This window comes from Octodon degus, unplaced genomic scaffold (assembly GCF_000260255.1).
Source record: "Octodon degus isolate 3935 unplaced genomic scaffold, OctDeg1.0 scaffold00003, whole genome shotgun sequence".
In the NCBI taxonomy this organism is placed as follows: domain Eukaryota; kingdom Metazoa; phylum Chordata; class Mammalia; order Rodentia; family Octodontidae; genus Octodon; species Octodon degus.
In genome coordinates this window covers 19,650,248-19,674,443 of record NW_004524579.1, presented here as the reverse complement: position 1 = coordinate 19,674,443, position 24,196 = coordinate 19,650,248, and the positions used below count along the sequence as shown (strand labels likewise).

Genomic DNA, 24,196 nt, shown 5'->3' with positions numbered 1-24,196 from the left:
AAAAAGTTAATTGTTTAGGTTCATAATATAGAAAAAGATAAAAGTGAAAATTAAAAAAAAAAATCTGCTGCTGCTATCAAATTCAACTAATTCGTTGATGATTTAGGCTTTTCAGGTAAGAGTGAAACAGCCAGAAAGGCATTAATGATTGATAGGAAGCTATTATGTAGTTTGTTCTGGGTCAGGGATTTATTGAAAAGACTCATTGATTCTTTTTAACAGTGTCACCTTCATATGGCATTTCACCATTTCTTTAAACTGTTTTATGCAATTTGTGAATGGAGTTTCTAGTTCCCTAAAAGATTTTTTTTTTGATTTGTCAGTGTATTTTCTTTTTATCAACCCAGTAACTACTTCAATTCTTTTGTCTTAATCAATGAATTCATAGATATCAGTTATATATTCTGTTATCTCTAATTTGTGTAAATTTATTTTTCTTCAAATATGCATTATGGTGATCATTTGAAAGGATTAGCAGGCCAGGGATATAGTTCAGAGGCATAAGCAGCTGCCTGGCAAGTACAAAGCTCTGAGTTTGATCCCCAGTATTACAAAAAAAAAAAAGCATTAGATAAAATTTTCTGTAAAGTGATGTGAGATTAGGATTTAAGTGTTCCTTACTTGTATTAAAATTTTCCACAGCGAGATTAAAAACTAACCTAGCAGTAATGAAACCCTACCAAGGAAATGGTGGGGAAGGTTCCATTGAGCAGCCTAAGAATTATCTTATCATAGAAATATGATGAACACATTTCCAGGAAGTTCCATATTTGGCTTCCAAATTTAACTTGGAAGACACATGCTTTACTGTTCTGGAATTGATCTACAAAATTCTTTGTTATTTGATAGTTTTCACTAGTTTGTGTAAACATAGAAAAAGAGATTCCGAGATGGTTAAATATTAGCATATTTAATGACAAAAGCCAGAGGAGTGGTAAATTACAGTAATTTAGATGAAGGGTCCCCAAATTTTCTCAAGTTTCAGTGAAAGAAAACTTGAATTCCTTCTACCCGGTAACTGATACAGGCAGCCTTGGTTTAAATGCATTATACACTCTTACATAAGTGAGGTATACTGCACTGGCATGAGACGTGCCAAAAATTGCAGTAGATTGAAATTATCACCTCAGAAATTTCCTTTTGTCCAACAAACTATAAAAGATATCTTGGTTTTTAAAAGGATACTGGTATCCTCATGCATAGTCTGGTGAACTGTAGTTAGTCTGGGCCTTAAGATTTTTGCATTTTCATCCAGGACTCATAAGGACTACAAAGTATGTACACAGGCAGATGCTTCTCTCAATATGTCCAAATCAAATTAAGTTGCTTTCGAAGTGGACTTCGAATAGTAAGTGTGAAGTAAACACACACACACACACACACACACACACACACACACACACACACACATTCATACTATGAAGCTTAAAGGTCAATAGAAGGAAGACTGTACCAAAGTAAGTGCAGTTCTCAGAACATTTTCAGGTACAATAGAGAGTCGATGTCACTGGCACAGTGCAGTAAATTCTATAACTCCTACCTGAATGATTATAATCTGTAAACATCAGTCTACACTTACCTAGATTGATTATTTTTTTCAACTCATTTAATGAAATATCTTATACTTGGGTTGAAAAATACCTCTCCTCGACTGACTGAGCAGCACTCCTGGGAAATGAGGCGGCGCAACAGAGCTAGTGGGGCCTGGGCTGACAGATAAGCGGTGCAGCCGGGTCGGCGAGCGAATGGACTGGTGAGTGAGGGGCGCAGTCATGATCACCTCAGCCGCTGGAATTATTTCTCTTCTGGATGAAGAAGAACCACAGTTTAAGGAATTCGCACTACATAGATTGAATGCAGTTGTCAATGACTTCTGGGCAGAAATTTCTGAGTCTGTAGACAAAATAGAAGTTTTGTATGAAGATGAAGGTTTCTGGAGTCGGCAGTTTGCAGCCTTAGTGGCATCTAAAGTATTTTATCACCTGGGAGCTTTTGAGGAGTCTCTGAATTATGCATTTGGAGCAGGTGATCTCTTCAATGTCAATGACAATTCTGAGTATGTGGAGACTATTACAGCAAAATGCATTGATCACTATACCAAGCAGTGTGTGGAAAATGCAGATTTGCCTGAATGAGATAAAAAGCCAATGGACTAGAGATTGGAAGGCATTCTGAATAAAATGTTCCAACGATGTCTAGATGATCGCAAGTATAAGCAGGCTATCGGCATCACTGTGGAGACAAGAAGACTAGATGTCTTTGAGAAGACCATACTAGACTCAAATGATTTCCCGGGAATGCTAGCTTATAGCCTCAAGCTCTGGATGTCTTTAATGCAGAATAAACAGTTCCAGAATAAAGTACTGAGAGTCCTAGTTAAAATCTACATGAACTTGGAGAAACCTGATTTCATCAATGTTTGTCAGTGCTTAATATTCTTAGATGATCCTCAAGCTGTGAGTGACATCTTAGAAAAACTGGTGAAGGAAGACAACCTCCTCATGGCCTATCAGATCTGCTTTGATTTGTATGAAAGTACCAGCCAGCAGTTTCTGTCCTCTGTGATCCAGAATCTTGGAACTGTGGGCACCCCCATTGCCTCTGTGCCTGGCTCCACCAACACAGGCACTGTTCCAGGTTCTGAGAAAGACAGTGAGATGATGGAGACAGAAGACAAGACAGGCCATACACTCACTGGAAAGACACCAGATGCGGATGCGGTATGGAATTCAGTATGCCACACAGCAACTGTCATACCAAACTCTTTCATGTACTGTGGAACTACAAGTGACCAGTTTCTTAGAGATAACTTGGAATGGTTGGCCAGAGCCACTAACTGGGCTAAATTTACTGCTACAGCCAGTTTGGGTGTGATTCATAAGGGTCACGAGAAGGAAGTATTGCAGTTAATTGCAATCTACCTTCCCAAAGACACGTCTCCAGGGTCAGCCTACCAAGAAGGCGGGGGGCTCTATGCACTAGGGCTCACCCATGCCAATCATGGTGGCAACATAATCGATTACCTGCTGAATCAGCTCAAGAATGCCAGCAATGATATCGTTTGGCATGGAGGCAGCCTGGGCCTTGGTTTGGCTACCATGGGAACTGCACGCCAGGATGTTTATGATTTGCTAAAAACCAACCTTTACCAGGATGATGCTGTGACAGGAGAAGCATCTGGCCTGGCCCTAGGTTTGATTATGTTGGGCTCTAAAAATGCCCAGGCTATCTAGGACATGGTTGGCTATGCCCAGGAAACCCAGAATGAGAAGATCCTGTGTGGTCTCACCGTCGGCATTTCCTTAGTGATGTATGGGAGGATGGAAGAGGCTGATGCACTTACTGAGTGTCTCTGTTGGGATAAGGACCCAATTCTTCAAAAGTCTGGAATGCATACAGTGGCCATGGCATATTGTGGCTCTGGTAAAAACAAAGCTATTCAACGCCTGCTACATGTTGCTGTCAGCGATGTTAATGATGATGTTAAGAGGGCAGCAGTCGAATCACTTGGCTTCATTCTATTCAGGATCCCTGAGCAGTATCCCACTGTGGTCTCTCTGTTGTCTGAGAGTTACAGCCCCCATGTGTGCTACGGAGCCGCAATGGCCCTAGGCATCTGCTGTGCTGGTACAGGAAACAAAGAAGCGATTAATTTGCTAGAACCAATGACAAATGACCCTGTGAACTACGTGAGGCAAGGGACTCTCATAGCCTCCGTGCTCACCATGATCCAGCAGACTGAGATCACATGTTCAAAGGTGAATCAGTTCCGACAGCTATATTCCAAAGTTATCAATGATAAGCATGATGATGTCATGGCCAAGTTTGGCGCTATTCTGGCCCAGGGCATACTAGATTCAGGTGGCCATAATGTTACAATCTCCTTATAGTCCAGAACCAGGCACACACATATGCCTTCTGTGGTTGGCGCCTTTGTCTTTACCCAGTTCTGGTTCTGGTTTCCTCTCTCACACTTTCTGTCATTGGTTTATACCCCTATCTGTGTCATTGGCCTGAACAAGGATTTAAAGATGCTGAAGGTGCAGTATAAATCAAACTGTAAACCATCCACACTTGCGTATCCTGCACCTCTATAAGTACCAAAAGAAAAAGAAAAGGAAAAGGTTTCTACTGCTGTGTTGTCTATTACTGCCAAAGCCAAAAAAAAAAAAAAAAAAAAAAAAAGACAGAAAGAAAAAGAAGAAAAGGAAGAAGAGAAAATGAAAGTGGACAAAGCAGAGAAAAAAGAAGAATAAGGAACCTGAGCCAAATTTCCAGCTGTTAAATAACCCAGCCCGAGTTATGCCTGCCCAGCTGAATGTCCTTACCATGCCAGAGACCTGTAGATACCAACCTTTCAAGCCACAGTCCATCTGAGGGATCATTATTCTGAAGGACACCAGCGAAGACATTGAGGAGCTGGTAGAACCTGTGGCAGCACAAGGCCCCAAAATCCAGGAAGAAGAGCAAGAGCCAGAGCCCCCAGAGCCCTTTGAGTATATCGATGACTAAGGCACCAGATGGGCTCTGGCCACTCAAAGCCCGGCCAGCCGTGAAGAGTGCGGCCAGCTGTGGAGAGCACGCAGCGGGAGCCCTCGCAGGACCAGCAGGACCAGCTCCCCTATGCATGTGGCCTCACTGTGCGCTCACCTCAAGAACTCGTCTCCAAGTCTCTGAGTGAAGAGAAAACACATGACCATTTGGTGTGCTCTTTCACAGACCTTGGTTTTCAAATAAATATATTAAAACTTCCAGATTAAAAAAAAAAAAAAACCTCTCCTCAAAACTAAGGGAAAAGAAAGAATAGAGTAAAACAGAAAGCACGGGAATTGAAAACTGGTATCTTCGTAGGTATGTTAAACAGAATACAATGAACGGCAATAATTAGAAAATGTTTAAATAGATAAAACTATAATAAGCACACCAGATTTTGATTGACCCATGAAAATTGACTTGGTATTGTTAGTTCATTAATAAAGTTTCAAAATAGTGAACCCTAAAAATTGATTTATGAATTTTAATGAATGAAGCTGTGGTTAAGTGTTAGTTATAGTAATAAGATGCTGTTATCAATGTCACAGCATCTATTTGTCTCTTTTTAGTCACATTACAGGTGTATATAATGATATTTTTAAGAGAAAAGGAAAAGAAAGAGTAATATGCTTTTCTATTGTTTTTCAATATGCCTAATTTTCTCTTATCACTTTTAGATATTATTTTCTAAGTAGATGTTGAGATTAGGATTATGATAGTAGAAAAGTGCAGATGTCAGAATGTATTCCAATCATGCTAAAAAAGATTATACTGGCAATGACAAAACTAAAATTACTGCTGTTCAAAAACTACACTTTTCTCTCTCCTTTTTTGGCATGGAACTAGTAAAAGAGAATGGAAAATTAGTGGATAAAATCATGAAAATAGAAGACAGAAAGACTGTTTGGTACACTTACTTTTTCAAGCTCTAGAAGTGGATTATTCTGTAGGATATCTTAACATATGAAGATATTACATATACTCCTAAATAAAGAATAATTTTCAGTGGTACATAATTAAAATAAAGAAATAGAATTTTGCTACACAAAGTGCAATTTGCACAGATCTTTTTTCTTGAAATATATGAAATTGGCTGTACAGAATGGGTTTAGTTTTTCACTCCAATTCACCTCCTTTCTCTCAAACTCTGTCTACAGCTTCCTTGCTGGTGTAAAAAATACATAAAAACAAGGAATATTGACAAAGACCTCTCTAAGCTGCAGAGGAGCACATAGAAGGTAGAAACTTCTATTTCTGTATTTCAGAACAGGTAGCACAACATACTGGCCATTTATCTGTGCTTTTTTTCTCCATAAAGTCTGTCCAACTAGACATCAAAAGCAATGACAAGATATTTGTTAAAATTATTTTAATTCAAAACTTATAAATTGTTTATTTTATGAACTTTTCATTTAATACATTCAGATTGCTGTTGACTGTAACTGTAACAAAAACCAAAACTGGGAGAAAAGACCATGTACAACACCCAGGGCTTTGTTCAAAGTCACAAAGTAAACTTATTAAAGGAATAACAACTCATATGACACAAAGTCTTAATCAAATTCTGGTGGGACAAAATTTGCTTGTAGATTTGTGAACCCGCAAAAATCCTTTACTCTAAAATATAACAAAGGTACTGAAACAAATTTCAAAATCATCCTGTTCAAAGCTCATAAAACTAGCCAAATGATTGAAATGAATCGATGAGTTCTTTTTAGTGAAGAACATCTGAATTTCAGTAGGATCCTCAAGCATTTCAACTTACCTGGTTGGTACATGCTCTCTTCGCATTTCCAAGCTAACAGTGAAAAGCAGCAGCTGTGAAAATGTAGTATCCGAAACCTGGAGGCCAACAGTCACCCTGGCAGGGAACAGCTCATTTGAATCTTCTTAGTGCCATAAGTTTTAAAGTTTTGGAGCTCCCAAGAAAGCTAAGCTTCAAAGACATGCAGAACTTCTCAAGCACTTGTTGAAAACTTCAAAATAAGGAGGTTGTCCTTATTTGTTCTCACTTGGACTTGCTTGGAAAAGATGTGCCTTGGGACATTTGGCAAAAATAACCAATATCACTTGTCTAGCTGTTCAGTCACCTGAAGTGATAAGACCAGATTGGAAAAATAAGAAGCTAGATTAAAAAATTAATTAATGAATCAATAAAGTAATTGTGTTTTCAGAATAGTTAATGGAAATGTTGGAAATTGGTGTTTCTCAGAGCTCAGGAAATTCTAGCATATTCAAGGAAATGTAGAAATAGAACATAGTAGGTCCTAACACCTAAATATGGCTGATATTGAAGTTATGTGTAAACAGAAAGTAAATGCTAAAACATAGTTGTAAACTGTCAAGGCACACAAAACAACTCTCAGAGCACCACAGCAAAGGTGAAGACAATAACTGACCAAAAGTATGCAAGGAAATTTCTGTCCATTCAAGACATTTAAAGAAAGATCAGCTCAACATAAATGAACATGGATTTTTAGATGCCATATATGTAGCAAAGGATGCAGACTTTGTAGGATTAGCACAGAAAGTATTTTCAGGCAGATTGAGACTACTTAAAAGGTAGTTTCTGATTTTCTTAATTATATAATTTTAAATGTCCGATTGTTAACAATAAAAAAGAGCCCTATGCAAAAAGATAGGAAAGTTTCTCAAGGTACATAAGGAAAACAAACCAGGTAAACTGTCCCAGAGGAAGGCCAGATGTTCAATTTGCTAGTCAAATGCTTTTTTTTTTTTTTTTTTTTTTGTGGTACTGGTGATTGAACTCAAGATCTTGAGCTTGCCAGGCAAGCACTTATTCTACTGAGCTCTCTCCCAGGCCCTCAAATGCTTTAAAATCAGGTATTTGAAATATTTCAAAGCATGAAAGAAATTCATGTATAAAGAACTGATATGTTAAGAGAATGTTATAACAAATAAAATATTAATAAAAGAAATCCACAGAAAGAATAAACTCTACAGATGAAAGTATAATAGCAAAAATTAATACTGATACTAAAAAACTCAAAAGACAGAAAAGAGTTGGTGAACTAGAATGTCAAGTACAATGATTTGAAATTATAGAGAGAAAAAGTAAATAAACATAGCCCCAGAGATAAATGAAACATTGAGAAGCAAACCAATATAGACTTGCTGTTAGTAGCAGAACGGGTTAGTAGAAAGATTATTTGCAGGCATAGTGGCTAAAATATTTATAAATGTAATGAAAAGTTTAAGATGGACTGAACATTTCAGTTAAATCCAAGTAAGATAAATTCAAAAAGATCTATGTATTTATATATCACAAACTACTAGAAACCAAACAGTGAAAAATTATCGGAAACATCAAATCAAGTAAATCATGATGAGATCCTCTATACGATTAGCAGCTGATGAATTATCAGATGCTAGAAGGCCATACATGAATATTCAAAGTACTAAACCAAAGTAAACAAGCAAAACTGACAAGCGAATGATCAGTGCTCAAAACTCTACTTCAAAGACAAACACTTGAGACACTCTCACATAAACAAAAAATGATACATTTATTGCCAGCATCGGTTTACAAGAAAGCTAGTCCCTCAGATACTAGACAATAACTCAAATTGATATGAGGCAAACAACATTGGCAACAATATAAAGTATAAACAAAACCATAATGCTTTGTTTTTAAATCCCTTTTCTCTTATTGATTTATATCATGACTGCATCATATAATAAACAGATAGGTATAAATTTATAACAATGCAGTTTGTGATAGTAATAGGATTAAAGAATGGGAGAAATAGAGTTGAATAGGCATCGAATAGGCACTGAAAAAAGATTTCAGTATTATCGAAATCAAATATCTATTCAAGTGAAATTATTACAAATTGAAACAGTAGCTTAATGGTAAACGCCATGACAACTATTGAGAGAAGGATTTAAAGTGATATAATTTAACAAATAACAGATAATCCAAAACTATCTGTATTTCCAGTACATTCAGCACTCTGAACTCCATTTCCAGTATCAGAAGAAAATGATAAGCGTAAAACAAATTCTAACACAAAATAGATAAGTCACAAAAGAGGATCAAAAATAAAAAAGAATTGAATTTTTATTTTTTTATTTTTTAAAGAGAGTACAAAATAAAATTAAAACAGAAAAAATTAGAAGTGATACGGAATTTCACTTAACAAAGTAATATGAATTTCACAGTATTTGTTGCAATACATAGCATTATTTTCCAACCAGTTACTTATATTACCAGATATATGCATGTAAAATTGGAAAAAGAAAGAAATATATAAGAAATTAAGAAGAGAAAAAGTACCAGCAATTGAAAAAAGGAGACAAAACAATTTAAACATTATATGTTCTGTTTCATAAACCAGCAGAAATGCACAGTACAATTGTCCAAACCACCCTGCTTATGTACATAGATAAACCTTTTTCCCCAACTCCCTCTCTGATCCTTCTCCACAACTCAGTAACTCAACTTACTCAACTTTCTTTTTGAGTAAGCTCATTCCCTTTTCCCAGATTCTGCTGTACCCTTCAGATTCCATTCTTTTTTCTTTCAGGTTCTCCCACTAAGGAGACAATATGAACTCTGCACATGCGGGTCTGATTTACTTCACTTAAGCATATGATCTGTAGTTGAATCAATAATTTAATTTTAAAGGCCCAAATGAATGAAAATGAAAGAGGGACAAGAATTTATTGTGCAAATATTAAACTAAGGAGACCTGGACTGGGGATACTAATGTCATGTGGCATAGGCTCAAAGAGAAATTTATTTCTAGAGACACATAAATATAGTGACATAAGTTCATAATATCAATTTAATAAACTTAAAATGATTAAAATAATAAAACACATCATCTGTGAGTACAATGTAATTAAGCTGAGAATCAGTAAGAAAGGAAACTTGGAAAATTCACAAACATGGAATTGAAATACATAATTCTTGATAACTAAGACAAAAAATATCACAAAGCAGAAATACTTTGAAAATAAGGTGAAGACTAGTCTATCAAAATGAGTGATAGGTACTAAAATAGTGAATATTCAGATATATACAATATGAATACGTTAAAAAATTTAAATCTATAATTGAACCATGAAATTTAAGAGAGTAGCAAATTAAAAATAAGCTAAACTAAAATAAAAAAATAAAGATTGTTGCTGGAATAAAGTAAAATATCAATAAAAAAGCAGTAAACCAAAAAATTGGGTTCCAAAGGATTAGCCTACTGATGATTGCAGCCCTAATGCAAAGACTTACTCAACATGATGAGGAGAGAAAAGGCAATGATAGTGAATTTATGGGAAAAAGGTTTATAATGTAACATTGTGGTCAATTTTAATCAGCCTACAGATCATGACCAATTTCAGGAATGATATAAACTACTAACTCCACAAGAAATAGGCCACTCAGCTTGACCATGTAGGGTAAAGCATGTAAGTTAGTTAAGACTTTCTAAGAGGGACACACAGTGAGGACAAAGGAAAGAAAGCATGATGGAGATGTGATGTGCACAGGGACCAGCACTCCAGGGTGAAAACATTCATTATGTAGCTCAAATATATACTGATCAATAATAGTAATAACAATAGCAATAAAACAATTAGAAAAAATCACATATATGATTTTAACAGTAAATTTTACCAAAAGATTAACTAGAAATGAATACCAAAACTTTACACATTTTTTTAAAAAGGTGAATAAGAGAAATCAGTTCTCAGATTATTATTTAGTTCTCTGATAACAAAACTATACAAAGTGCTACTCGAATCGAAAAAGCACACAACAATATCCTTTATGAGTGCAGACCAAAAATCCTTAGCAAGGGATTATTAAGGCAAATTAATGACATATAACTGGTTTATTGACTATTCCCACGTACAGTTTGAGTCCTAGTTCAATTTGATGTAAAAACAAAGCAGTGTAATGCAACACATTAGAATAAAAAGCAAAAACATAGCAGTAAACAAAAAGCATGTAACCCAGTGCAATACCATGCTGTAATAGAAACACTGAATATATTAGGCATAGCAAAGTACTTCTCTACAAGATGGATGAAAAACATTTATAAAATCCACAGTTAACATATTTAAAGGTTAAAGACTGAACGCTTTGCTCCTAAGATTAAGAAAAGTCAAAGCTATCTTTTCTTTCTGCTTCTGTAGAATACTTAGCTTGAGGATCTAGGCAAGTTAGGTTGAAAGAAATCATCCTATTTAGGAAGGAAGCAAAGGGTCTGAGGAGATAGCTCAGTGGTCTAAGCGCCTGCCTGGTAGCTCAGGGACCTGGTTGGAGCCTAGGTACTTCATACTGTGCTGGCCCCACACCTGGGAACACCAAACCACCAAAACCGAGTGTGGTAGAGCACGCTTATGCGCTGGGGATGCTGAAACAGGAGGGTCACTATGAGTCCGACCTGCATAGTGAGACCCTGTACCGAATACATTAAATTTTTTAAAAAGAAAGAAAAGTAAAAACATCTCTTTTCTCAGCTAACAAGTTACTAAATGCAGATCATTCTAAGAAATTAATTAAAAACAAGCTCATTAAAGTTAATAATCAAGTTCAGTAGTGTTGTAGAATACAAGTTCAATATGCAAAATCAATTGTACTTCTATATATTACTATAGAACAATCTGAAAATGACATGAAGAAAGTAATTTCATTTATATCACAATCAAAAGAGTAAGCACTTGGGATAAATTTAAAGAAAGAAGTGCAATATCAGTATGCTGGAAATTGCCAATTATTGTACACAGAAACTAAAGAAGACCAAAATAAATGTAAAGTGATCCCTGTTCTTGGGTCTGGTGAATTAATATGTTAAGATGACAGCAATGTCTAAACTGATATATAAACATTCAACATAGCTGTTGTGAACATTCTAGCTCTCTTTTAGACAAAAATATACAAAAAAAATCCTAAAATTCACATAGAAATTTAATGAGATGAGAATATCAAAACAAATAAGAAAGTGAACATATTTAGGTGGCTTGCTTTCAATTTTAAATCTTAGCACAAATCCTGAGGAGTTAAATCCATATTATATCATAGAATCTAATTAAAGTAATGTGTTGACTTTTATCCACTGTTCCTCCTGATGTTACCCCCAATCAAGACAGAAAAGATATACTGGCTCTTCCAAGTGCTTAGTTAAATTTCAATAATTATATTAACATAATATTTAATTATTATTAAATAATAGAATAGTTATTTATTGTTTTAATTAGTTTTGCTTAGTTCAATATTAATCAAATATTTGCAAATCATTCTTTTAAAGCCTTTGACATAATAAATAAATATGAAGCAAGCTAGAAAACCATTAAACTTTTCTATTATGAACAACAGAACATATAAGATCCAATATGAGTTTTCTAGGTTAAAGTCTGTAACTCTTATCTGTAATCCCAACCACATTTTGTGTACTTTTTAAGATGGAGAGAGGTTAACATTTATAAAATATGTACATATAGGTAAATGATCTAAGGAAATTCTTGAAATTATAGCTGAATGGTGAACTTTTAGAAGGTGTAATTTTGTGGCATTTCTCCCTTTCTACTTGCACACTGGGTCAAGTGAATAGATGAATTTATTCCATTTTCTGATCTCATTACAGGTTTTGTCAGGAAAAGTGAGTTATCACAGAATTTTATTGTGTGATACATTTAGTGAATTATAGCAGTGAGCAGAAGATGGTTAACCTCTCCTATAATTGTATATCCTGAATGACTGTTCTACCCTTTCCAGGCACTTCTGGAATAAAAACTTACCTCTTCATCTCTACATAAATTTCAAAATGATAATGTTAAATGAAACTATTATAAGAGGAGAGAGTATGTCTCTGATGAACAAAATTTTTATAAAATAATCTAACCTCAAATGCAACTTACTACCACACTTCGTTATCTAACAAATGCAAAACCTATTTCAAAATGTCACACAATAAAATTTCGTGAAAATGTATCTTCACCGTGGAATACGTTTCCCTCATTTTCAGAAATGAAACTCCTTAATACCACATGGTTCTGATGACTGATTCCCTGCCTGGGTTGCTAATGGTTAACTCTGCCGAAATTTCACCATGAGGTCTGCTAACAAGGTCAACTTAAATTATTCATATCAACTGTGGGAAGAGACAATGCTGCTTTGATGTTGTCTCAATGATGGAAGCCGGAGGAAAGTAGTCACAGAATTTGGCCCATGGGCTGTGGGATTTTTAAACTGCAACTTCCAAAGAGGTTATAAAGGGATGAAATTATTCAGAATTTATGACACATGAGTATTGTGTTGACTGATATAGCAAGCAGCTCTTCATTTCAATTTTGATTAGCAAGAATTTAGCCTTTGTATGAAGCAATTTTATTTAAGCTACAATTTTATTATCAGGATCAAATATTTCTTGGAGCCAATAATCTAGGGGTTTTTTAGTCTTACTATTGTTTAATTTTATGCCAGACAGAAAATACGAAATTAGAAATAATTATAGCAATTTAGGAAAGAAAATTGCATTTCTTTTATTCACTAACTCCAGTTTGATTTCATGTTTTCCACTAAATGTTTTGCAAATAGAAAGAGGAACAGAAGCTGAAGAGATGGGAAAGGAGAGGAAACAGAGGCATTAAAAAAATAGGTGTGTTATGTCTTTGTAACAACCCCTCATAATGAATGTTATTGTATCCTGCAGACATGAAGTCACAAAAACAAAAGTTGTAAAATGAGAAAAAATATGAACAAAGATAAATCTAATATGTAAATATACTCTAATGAGATTTTGAACTCAGAAAAAAGAGAAAATTTGCTACTGAAATGTAAAAAATCATATACACCTCAGAAAAATATCCCCACACAGAAATGCTCTCTCCCACTGTGTGCTGACATAGAAGGTGTGGTAAAATTAGGCTTCTGACTTGTCTACCTCCACAGTCCCGCCAGATCCCGTACTTGCCAGTAAACAGCTATGCTTATTCATTAAGGATCCTAAGCTAAAAAGTAAAAGACATAATAGGAATATATGGGCCCTTGTCAATAAAGGATCTTTATTGAATTAGAAAACAATCAAATTGCATGTAGCACAAGCATGCTGTACTAGATTGGGAAAGTAAAATCCTACTAGATATGGCTTTGCCCTCATATGGTACATAACCTAATTTTAAAATTTGAGCAAATGTTTATGAAACAAAACTTAGATGATAGAAGGAAAAGGGTGTTACCTTTGAATCTTGTTCAAATAGAATTAGGGTTAATGTTTAATTAAATTTGAAATTGAAATATATTTCTTTCATATAAAATTAATTACTTGTTTGTATTATAAATCTACTATTTCTTTCTAAGTATTTACTGCAAGCCAATTTTTAAAACCTAGGTCAGATATGTGGGGAGAATTGATGGTTTGTTGAGAGAACTAATGAGTTGAAGTTTTACATAAATTCAAAAGATTAGAATGCTGGGCAGATAGCTCAGTGGTCAAAGCACCTGCCTGGCAAGTGCAAGGACCCAGTTTGATCCCTGGTACTGCATGTGGTGCTGGTCCCTTAGCGACAGGCCACCAAAACCTGGGTGGTGGTGCATGTCTGTAATCCCAGCACTGGCAGGAGAACCACTACAAGACTGAGCTGTGTAGTGAGACCCTGTAACAAATATTTAAAATTTAAAAAAAAATAGAGGGGCTGGAGAGATGGCTCAGTGGTCTAAAGCACCTACTTGGAATAAACTAAGCTTAGCAAAGCACAGGGACCGCGGTTCGATCCCCCAGCACCACATGCCAGCCAGCCGCGCCCCCTGGTGGGCTGAGTTGGCCACACACACACACACACACACACACACACACACAATAAATAAATGTAAAAAAAAAATTCTAAATAAAAAAAAATAAAAATAAAAAAATAGAAAAATTCAGTAGAAATCCCCTATTAAAATATTTGAACATGTGCACAGGAATATAATTAACAGGGATATGGGTCTCTGAAAGATTGCTTTCAGATTCCCAGAAGTCCTGAGGCAGAAACAGAAACTAAATTGCAATAATAGTGTAGTGGATTAACTAGTGACCAACTTGTAACACCCAGCCAAACTCAGTCATCGTGGTGGTGAGTGTGAATCGCCCACCTGAGGATTATTGCCAACAGCCTGAAAGGAAAACTGGAGTGGAAGATGATGGTGTGCTGTTGATTCTCTTGGGAAGCTTGTTACACTGGGTTTCCAGATATGAACTCAGCTCTTATCATCAAAGGAGCTCGGGTCCTCACTGTTGCTGAGGATGCTTGTGGTTCTTTTCAGGGATGCTGTGGCCCTTACCTTGAGTATTCTTTCCTGGCTCCAATGCAGATCCCTCAGCCTGCTGGCACAGATCCTCAGTCACACTGCCACAAATATTTTATCCTCCAACACTGACCTTTGAGCTTTTCTAGTGCAAATCATTGATACAGACTAACATGAGACATTCTTGTGGGCCAGACTTGTGGAGACAATGTGTTGGGACCCATGTCTACAGGCAGATACTTTGGGTCTCTAACATGTAGACCAGAGGTGTATTCACCTACATTTGACATTTTGGTTTAATATCATAAAATAATACTATGAGTGATATGTACTGCATTAAATTTATTCCCTGTAAACCTGGAGTGCAACAAATAGCTTAAAATTTAAGCAAAGACTAGTTTTTTGTTCATTTGTTTGTTTTGTTTATCTTACTTTAGGTTTTGTGCATTCATCATGAAAAAGTTAAAAAAATACTCATGGAAAAATAGTAAAAATATAGGGAAGGAAGATATCATGAACTGATCTTAGAAATAATTCACTTTCTAGACTAAGACAAATTTGAATGTATGTTTTAGCTTGATTAGTTTATGATAATTTTGATTTGTAAATGTTCACAATGATGTGTAACAAAGAAATCTGAATTAACACCATCCCGCAGACACTCTAAATATCCCCAAAGGGTTAGCAGGTGGACCTATTTCTGGATAATTATTATATTACTAATAATGAAGGTAAAATAGCTAATATTAAGTATATAAAGAACATAAGTATCACAAACATATTTTGACTATTGCAGAATTCTTGACTCAAAATTGAATTCACTGAGTTTTACAGAGACATACAGAGCATAAATAAACATTAAATGTAGAGGCAAAAAATACAGATGTGATCATAAATGAAGGCTGAAAGAAGAAAAGTTTATAGTGAACTTGCAGTATCATTTAGATTTCACTTTATTGTCTATCAACATCATGTCCAGATAACAAATTGAAAGTAAGAATAAACATTCCAGAACTTGACCCCCCCCCCCATCAAGAACCGTGTCAGGATTTGAACCTAATCTCAAATCTGCTCTTTAGCCACATCAGTCAAACTATTTAGGGTATTATTAATATTTCATCATGTATCTTAGTTCAGAAAGACATTTATATGTGATCTTCTATATTCTAAATTCATTATCATCTTTCTTACTATCGTCAGTTCCTATCAAAACTGACCTTCCTAAGTTTTAGAACTGTACTCATTGATTTTAAAGCTGCAAAGAGCTTGATTAATTCATCTAAATCTATGAAGCTATAAATGAGAGGGCACTATATCATAATCCACTACCATTTTGCTGTCTTAAGGTACACTTTGTATTTTAGTAGCTATCTGCAGGACATAATGACTTAATTGAGAGAACAGAAATTTATGGTGGAGAGTGGTCGTGAAATGGAGAAGAGCTCTCTTAGGTCCTTTTGGAGTGGTTTCCTAACTGAAGATGAGAGTCATCACTCTAGATTCCAGAAACAGAGTAAGGCCAGGAAGACTTAGTAGGGGTTGATGGGACCTCATGTGTACCGCACCACTCGTATCTCTGTGGTCAGCTCCAGAAAACCTCATCTGTGTGACTAAAATTACCAGCTGGGAAATAATTACATGTCTTTCAAAAGCACAGAGGCAAACATAACTCTAAAGACAACTTTGTCCATATTTTAAGCTATCCTTGTGGCTAATTCTGGAAATAAGACATGCTAGGTACTGTAGAGTACAACTTGTAACAGCATCCTCTTTTTTGTTGTTGTTTTGTTTTTAGTTAGTTTTGTTTCTAAAACACACACTATATGAACGTTTTATTCTATAGTAGTCAGATTCTGTAGGCAAAATCAGGACTTTTGAATACACTGAAGGCTATTTTCAAGATTAACAAGATATTGCTTTCGAAAGGACATTTTAAATGGTAGCCATGCCACAAATGTAAAATAAACACATATATTGCAGAGATAGAAAAAAGAAACTGTCTCAAAATATCTGGGACATCCAAATATTAACAATATTCTGGTTGAACTTTTTTTTTGTAGGCAGAACCAGAAATTGAACTCAGGCCCTTGCACTTGCCAGGCAAGTGCTTATTCTACTGAGCTATATCCCCAGCCCTTCTGGTTGGACTTTTGAGGGACCCTGAATAAAACAGGAAAATCACGTTATAAGTTTAGGCAACATTTTCATTTGTCATCATCACTACCAATTATCTTAATGACACATTAAATCATCTCTTCATTTCCTCACTCAGGAACACCTCATGCCTGGTCATTATTGTCATAGGGAATGTGGAGGATATGAAGAATACAGCATCTGGTTCCTTCACTCTGAGAAATAGAGTAGTTGGGAAAATGATGTATTCAATGGTAAGAGGACAAAACATACAGAAACGCTTAACATTTTGTCATGAAAGTGATTTCAAAATTTGATGAGATCATCGGATAGTGAATCAAGGAACTAAGGAAGTTTCCTGGACCAAGAAGGAATTGTAGATAGTGTGCACACGTGCACACACACACACACACACAAATAGATGTGATCTTGAACCATGTTGTCAGAGAAACAACTTTAATTAATCTCCATAAACGTCAAGAAAAATTCAAGGTAAAATTGAGTCTTTTATATATTACTTTCATGATGTTTTCCATTATATTATTAACTTTCAAATCTTCCAATAAACATTATAATTTTGAGTAAAGAGAAAAGTGTAACTGTTTTAGTCCATTATCAATAACATGCCCCAAACCTTTGAAATCTATCCATCTTCTAGGAGTATCTTTACCAGTGAACCTACTTGATGTATAAAAGGAATTCATGCGTAAAGGCTATTAACACAGTCATCATCAAATGCGGTCTGCCTCTAGATTTATGTCTAGACCAACCTTACTCTATACAATACAATCCATTAACTGTGCATAAACATGTTCAAGCAATTTAGATAATGTGGGTAATAGTGAAACTGAATGATAGCCATGCCTTAGGGCAAGATGATTCAAAACTAGTGGCATTTTGAATTTCCTGGCCAGATGTTGATTGTTTGGATAGTAAATTAAACATAAAGAGGTAAAAATTGAGAATATTCCAAGAATTATCATTGTCAGATATCTTGCTTGGGTATTGTTGTGTGACCCCAAATGGATTCATTAATATTGACCTCATATGGTTGCTTTTGCGCGTGCGCGTGCGCGCGCACACACACACACACACACACACACACACAGAGTGTTTTTTCTAAATTAAAAAATCTACTTTATAGAGTGTTAAATAATGGAAGGAAAAAAAAACTTCGCACAGTCATTTGATAACCACAAGACCTATTATGTATTATAGTTAGTTTAAAAGAAACTTTGAACATATCTTATGAAGTCTTAATTATGTGAATGACAAAAGTGAGGCCCCAAAGGGTCATGTGACTTGTCCAGCTGAGCAGGATCATTACAAGCTAAGTAAGAGCCTGGCCATTTTGCTACCTCCCTGGGGTTTTCCATGCCGTCATTCTGAGCTGCATTAGATACTTCACAGTATTATCCTGCTTACATTTCTACCAGATAGTGTTGAAAATGTCACATAATTGGCCATATAATTTTATGGGTTCTTCATAAAAGATTTTACATATTTTCCTTATTATTGAATTCTTCTCTCCAGCTCATATTTAATTTTGAACTTCAATATTACCAGTAGGAACATTAAAAATGACTGTATTGGGTTCTTACTACTCACACACACTGAACTGAACACTTAATTTACATCACTTCATTGATCTTCATCATTAGTCTGAAAAGAAAAAGTCCATTTTAGCCATGGAAGAGTTGAGACCAGAATGCTGTAGATTACATAAGCCCTGAAAGCTGGTAAATCAGGATACTGAGATATGAATCCTGAGTCTGATTGTAAAATATATTTACACGTACTGACAAACACAGATATGGAATGAACAATAGTTAATTTCTGTTTCCCATTATCTAGTTTCATAGAAGGGAACAGGAGGCCTATAAACAGTGATCAAAATGTTTACAGACCTATTTCAGATGAACAAAAATAATAATAAGTAAATATTTTCTTAAACTCAGAGATGCAATATTAACTCAAAAAAATCAGTCTTATCATCAATCTTTCCATTAATAATTTCTAAAACTAATCTCAGAATCATTTAAGTACAATATTTTGAAAATATTTTTTCATTTCTTAACCTTTGCAAGATGCTTCATATAAATTATAAGCATTCCCTTAACAAATAAGAGAACTCTGTAACCAAACAAGTTGTTTTTACCGAGATCAGGTACTTTCTGTCTTTATTACCTGGGCTGGTTCTTCATGATATATGTCACACATTTCTCATCTATAAAATAAATGCTGACAATAATACCTTTTAAAATATAACACAACTGCAGAGAATAAATACTTCAACTATGTAAAAAGTTTGTGCAGAATAAGAGCTGTGTGCTGGTACATTATTATTTCATGCTAAATTCTTGTCTTTAACTGGCCTTATTTCAGCTTATAAATATAGAATGTGGCACTACTAAAGCTTGTAAACACAGAGAGCTATCTATAGCAATCCTCCTGTTGTGTGTGTGCAGGAGATTGGCTCTAACATCCGCTACAATTCCTAAAACCTGTGGATACTGGTCTTTTATATGAAATTAAAATTATTAGAACATAACTAACCTACATAACCCATATACTTTAAACATTTTCCATTTTCTATAGTCTAATACAGTATAAAATGTATGCAAATAATTGTTATGCATACTACCTTACAGAATAATGCAAGAAACAAATTTGTACATTTTAATACAGATGCAAATTTTCTGAACATTTTCCATTCACTATTGGCTGACTCCACAGACTTGGAAGCCATGGATACAAAAAACTAACTGGTTGTGTGTATGTGCATGAGTTATTCGGTAAGTGAAAAGTATCAGACAGATGGCATACATGCTATCCTTTGCTATGCTATCCTGATATAGCTCTTCTAAAGCCAGAGCCTGGGCTAGAGGTAGGGCACAGTAAAGTAAGAGTATGTAGAAGATTCAGGGTTAAATTTCCAGCATCAAGGGGACAGCCTGATAGCTCAGTGAACTAAAGCACCTGTTTAGACAGAGTACAGAGGCCAGAGTTTGATCCCCCACATGCCATGTCGTCCCCATCCCCAGGGCGAGCTGAGAAGGCCATTGAGACTGGGAGTGGTGGTGTGTGCCTGTAATCCCAGTGCTTGGGAGGCTGAAAACAGAAGAATCACTGAGTCCGATCTACACAGTGAGACCCTGTAGCCCCTGTAGACACTGTCCTAAATACAGGAAAACAAAAAGTATTTCCAGCACCAGAAAGCAGAACGCATCAACCCATCAATCAATGAAGCCCTAGGTTTTGTTTTAAGGTAATCTCTGTAGGAAGCACTCTGAGATGCACCTCAGAATTCTGGACAAAGTGTGTTCTTGGGACCAACACTGGACATTTGTGAAAGTGAGAAGGAAACAGAAGTGAGCACAGCGAGAATCTGAGATGCTTTGATTGACAAGTCCAAGACAGTCTCAACCAATCCCAGTTGGAAAACAGCTCTGGATCTCAAATTGCCTCTTGATTACCCTGATTGAGTCAGATGCCCAGGCCCTCAAGTCCCAGCACTGTTTAGTTTTGGTTGCAGGCCACCCTGGGAAGGGGCTTAGGCTAAGCAGCTGGCTGAGAAGAGCAATGACTGAAGTACTGACACCTGATGATTGTGTGTCTGCCACGCTTTAAGAAGTTGGATGACAAATAAGTTCTTTATTATAAGAACACACTGGTGATATAATATAGTGTCACTGGTAATACCAAACTAAGAAAAATTACCCTTGTAGATAGCTAGCTAATGATGTGTTTTTACCTTGATCATATTAGTTAACTGTCCAGGAACTACCTGTTAAATTCAATATTTATGCTTTTATTTCTGGATTTGTTTCTGACAATATATATATGTATTATATTTTCTTGTTTGAAACACTGAAAATTATACTGCACTCGATAAACATTACTCCCCAAAGAACGACCTGGAACATAGTAATAAATAACCCCAGCTATCTCTCTAGCACTGTAAATACAAAGCACAAGACTTAAATTTTCTTTATATATGTTTATCCTCTTAATACATATGCATTACATTTTAGAAATTATGAGTACATGGACTGTAAACATGAATGATAGATGGGTTCTCATCTCTCTATCTCAGGTTTGATACAAATAAAATTTCATAAAGAAACTCTCTAGAAATTTCTTATGATCAGAAAAATATCCTTAAACTTGTAATGGCAACTTTGTTACTTTTTGATCAACTTGAAATGAATTTTATAGCATCTAAATATTGATCTGATGATAGAATCTCTCTTTTCAATCAGACACCTTAGCTCCTTGGTGCTAGGGCATCAGAAAAACTAAAGAGCATTAGTAAAATAAATCAGACATCCCAGCTTAAATAGTGCAGGATTTTTTATATGAGAAACCCAAATTATTAATAAAGAGAAAAATAAATAGATAACAGGAAGTGGGGAAATAGAAATTTCTAAAATGGGAAGGAGGTCAAAACATGGAAGGAGGGAGAGGATGGGGCAAGAAAGAGGAGGAAAAAGGATTAAATTGTGTAATGTATGTTTCGCAACTACAATAGGAATGTAAGCACTGTGTCTCACACATGTACTAATGCAAATATATTTTAAAAAGAAGAAAATTAGATAGGACACCATGACATAAATCGAAGTACTAATCCTCAGAATACCTTTTTATAAAAACTTATTTTTTGAAGATATTAATTGAACTGTTCACCTTAGACAAGTTTTTTTTTTTTTTTTTTGTCCCAAATAAACATATATGTGTTTTATTCCAAACCTATGGTTAAATCCAGATTTGTTCTACTCTAAGGGAACACTCTAATATAGATTTTTAAAGCTCTTTCAGGACATAGCCATAGCATCTTATGATTATGAGAATCAAGGAGGAGGAGAGGTATGTAACTTACATTCTGCTAAAGAACACTTCAATATGTCATCCCAGAATGAATACTCCCTGCAAAAAGCATAATCCAGTTGAAGATATCAAATAGAGCCTGAGATTATGTAAAATATTTGTTAAAAACTGCTATGAGTTTCTATAGATGGCACTTTCCCAGACTCAAAGGAAAGATTGCAGTATTAAAATTTAACTACGACAGTCGGGTGTGGTGCTACATGCCGATGGTCCCAGGATTAGGCAGACTGAAGCAGGAAGAGTGGCATGGGTTTGAGGCTAGCCTCTAGGAAGCCCTTGTCTCAAAACACCACCAACCAAAAACCATCAAAAAAGAAAAAAAAAAAAAACATTAACCAAGTTGTCTGGAGTCTTTTTTATGTACCTCTTAGGGGCCGGGGAGATGGTGCAGTAGAGTAAGCGCTTCCCTGGCAAGCGTAAGGGCCTGAGTTCAATCCCCTGTTCCGAAAAAAAAAAAGTCACATTACGTACCTCTTAATGATATTGAAAATACTCCCTTTTATTATTGGTTTAAATGTTCCTATATAAATAAACGCTAACGTCTAAAGAATATTTTTCTGCATGACTGAAATGACTGTATATTTTCTACTGTACAGTGTCCACAAGATGAATTACTTTTTTTTGTTTTTTGAATAATAAAACAACTTTGAATTCCTAAAGTAAACTCATTTGTGGTATATTTTTTTTATACATGGATTAAGTTGATTTACTGGTATTTTTTGCATTGTTGAGGCATCTGAGTTTGTGAGACTAATTCTTTAAATAATAATAAATACTTATGCTTTAAATAATTTAAATAAATCATAATGTGAGATAATTCATGTAGATGGTTCAAAAGTCATTTATTTTGGTGTCTTGTTTAATTAAAAATTATTTTTATGTTTGCAAAATTATTCTGATTTTCTACTTGCATGTCACTTTAAAAATGAGTTTACTATACTACAGTTTACAAAGAAAACCACCAAACACCCAGTGCTACCATATGGAATATTGACCAGAGTCACAGGATATCATCACAACAGATGTTCGCATAGACAGTATCAATTGTCACAGGTTATGGTCATCATCGTTTTAATTTTTGTTTGTCCCCCTGCATTTTTCCCTGTGTCAGCAATATCAGATAGCAATCATCCTAGTCAGCTTTACTTATTTTAATGATTTTATTGAGAAACAAGTAGCAATGAGATAGTTTCAAAACTGATTAGTAGGACAGTTTCAATAATTAATACATTGCATATGGTTATCTTAGTGGTTATTCATTGTACAAGATGCAGACATGATATCCTGTCCACAGAGAATATTAGAACAAATCTTTCTAATCATTAAATTAAGATAATGTAACTGTATATCTATCCTATTTTGAATATACAGATACAAAATGGTTGTTCATCTGTTTTTTTTTGTTGTTTTTTTTTTGCTTTGTAATCAGTATATTAAGACATTCATACATTTTAACAATTACTTAAATTCTGATACCCAGAATAAGCATGTGAACATACGACTTTTTTAAACATACAAGTAAAGCTATTCATCATAATTTGCTATACTATTACCATTAAATTACAGTTACTTTGGAGCATTAAGTCAAATGGGTTAAAGTAAGCCTGTAACATACCTATGGAACACCTTCTTATATTACACATGCAAATTACCTTTTCATGTGGTCTCTTCACTTTAATTTCAAAGTTACCCAGCTCTGAAGTCACAACTCAAGCACTTATCATGGTCCAAAGAGAAGGGAAAAGCAATGTAACTAGGAGTGGTCAACAGATGGCACAGCAGAAAGAACTGCAATCCTAGAAATGCAGGCCTTTAAGAAGCAGCATTATGATAAACCCCTTCTTTAGAAAGGTATCATTTCTATTACTGTTATCACAGGCTAAATTATATATTATGCCACCTTCAAGTAATAGTTGAGGCAGTAGAATGCAGAGGCATCACAATGAGTCCCACTTATACAAATAACTATAGACAGACCAACACTTCACAAACTGTTTCCTTTTTCTGGTTGCCAGTTAAACAGTTTTAATCCATAGCTTAACAAAGAAGGGTCATACACTGAAGTCAACACATTATCTAGCATTTCAGTCTAAGCTTGTCCATGTATACAACTGAAATCCATCACAAGGCATGGTCTAACAGACACCAGGGTTAGGTACTTTTTACAGGCATGAAACTTCATCTTGCACACTGAAGTCATCGTACATACAGGGCAAAGTTGGACCTTTGTGTTTATTCTTCATTTAACTTTTAAAGCACTACTATACTTGAATATTGAAACAAAGACAATAGCGAGTAGTGAGCATATGATGATTCTAGTCCTTCACGTACTCACTACTGCACACCACATGCCAGCAGTGACATTATTCACTGGCCCCATTAAGAGGTCTGACA

At 35.2% G+C, this 24,196-nt stretch overlaps 1 protein-coding gene and 1 pseudogene across 1 annotated transcript in view; both read left to right on the top strand.

Annotated features, from left to right (window-relative positions):
- Window positions 1-24,196, top strand: part of Rit2 (Ras like without CAAX 2) — a 442,929-nt gene that overhangs the window by 273,522 nt on the left and 145,211 nt on the right. The gene's annotated exons all lie outside the window — the stretch shown is intronic.
- Window positions 1,773-4,512, top strand: LOC105742160 (annotated as a pseudogene).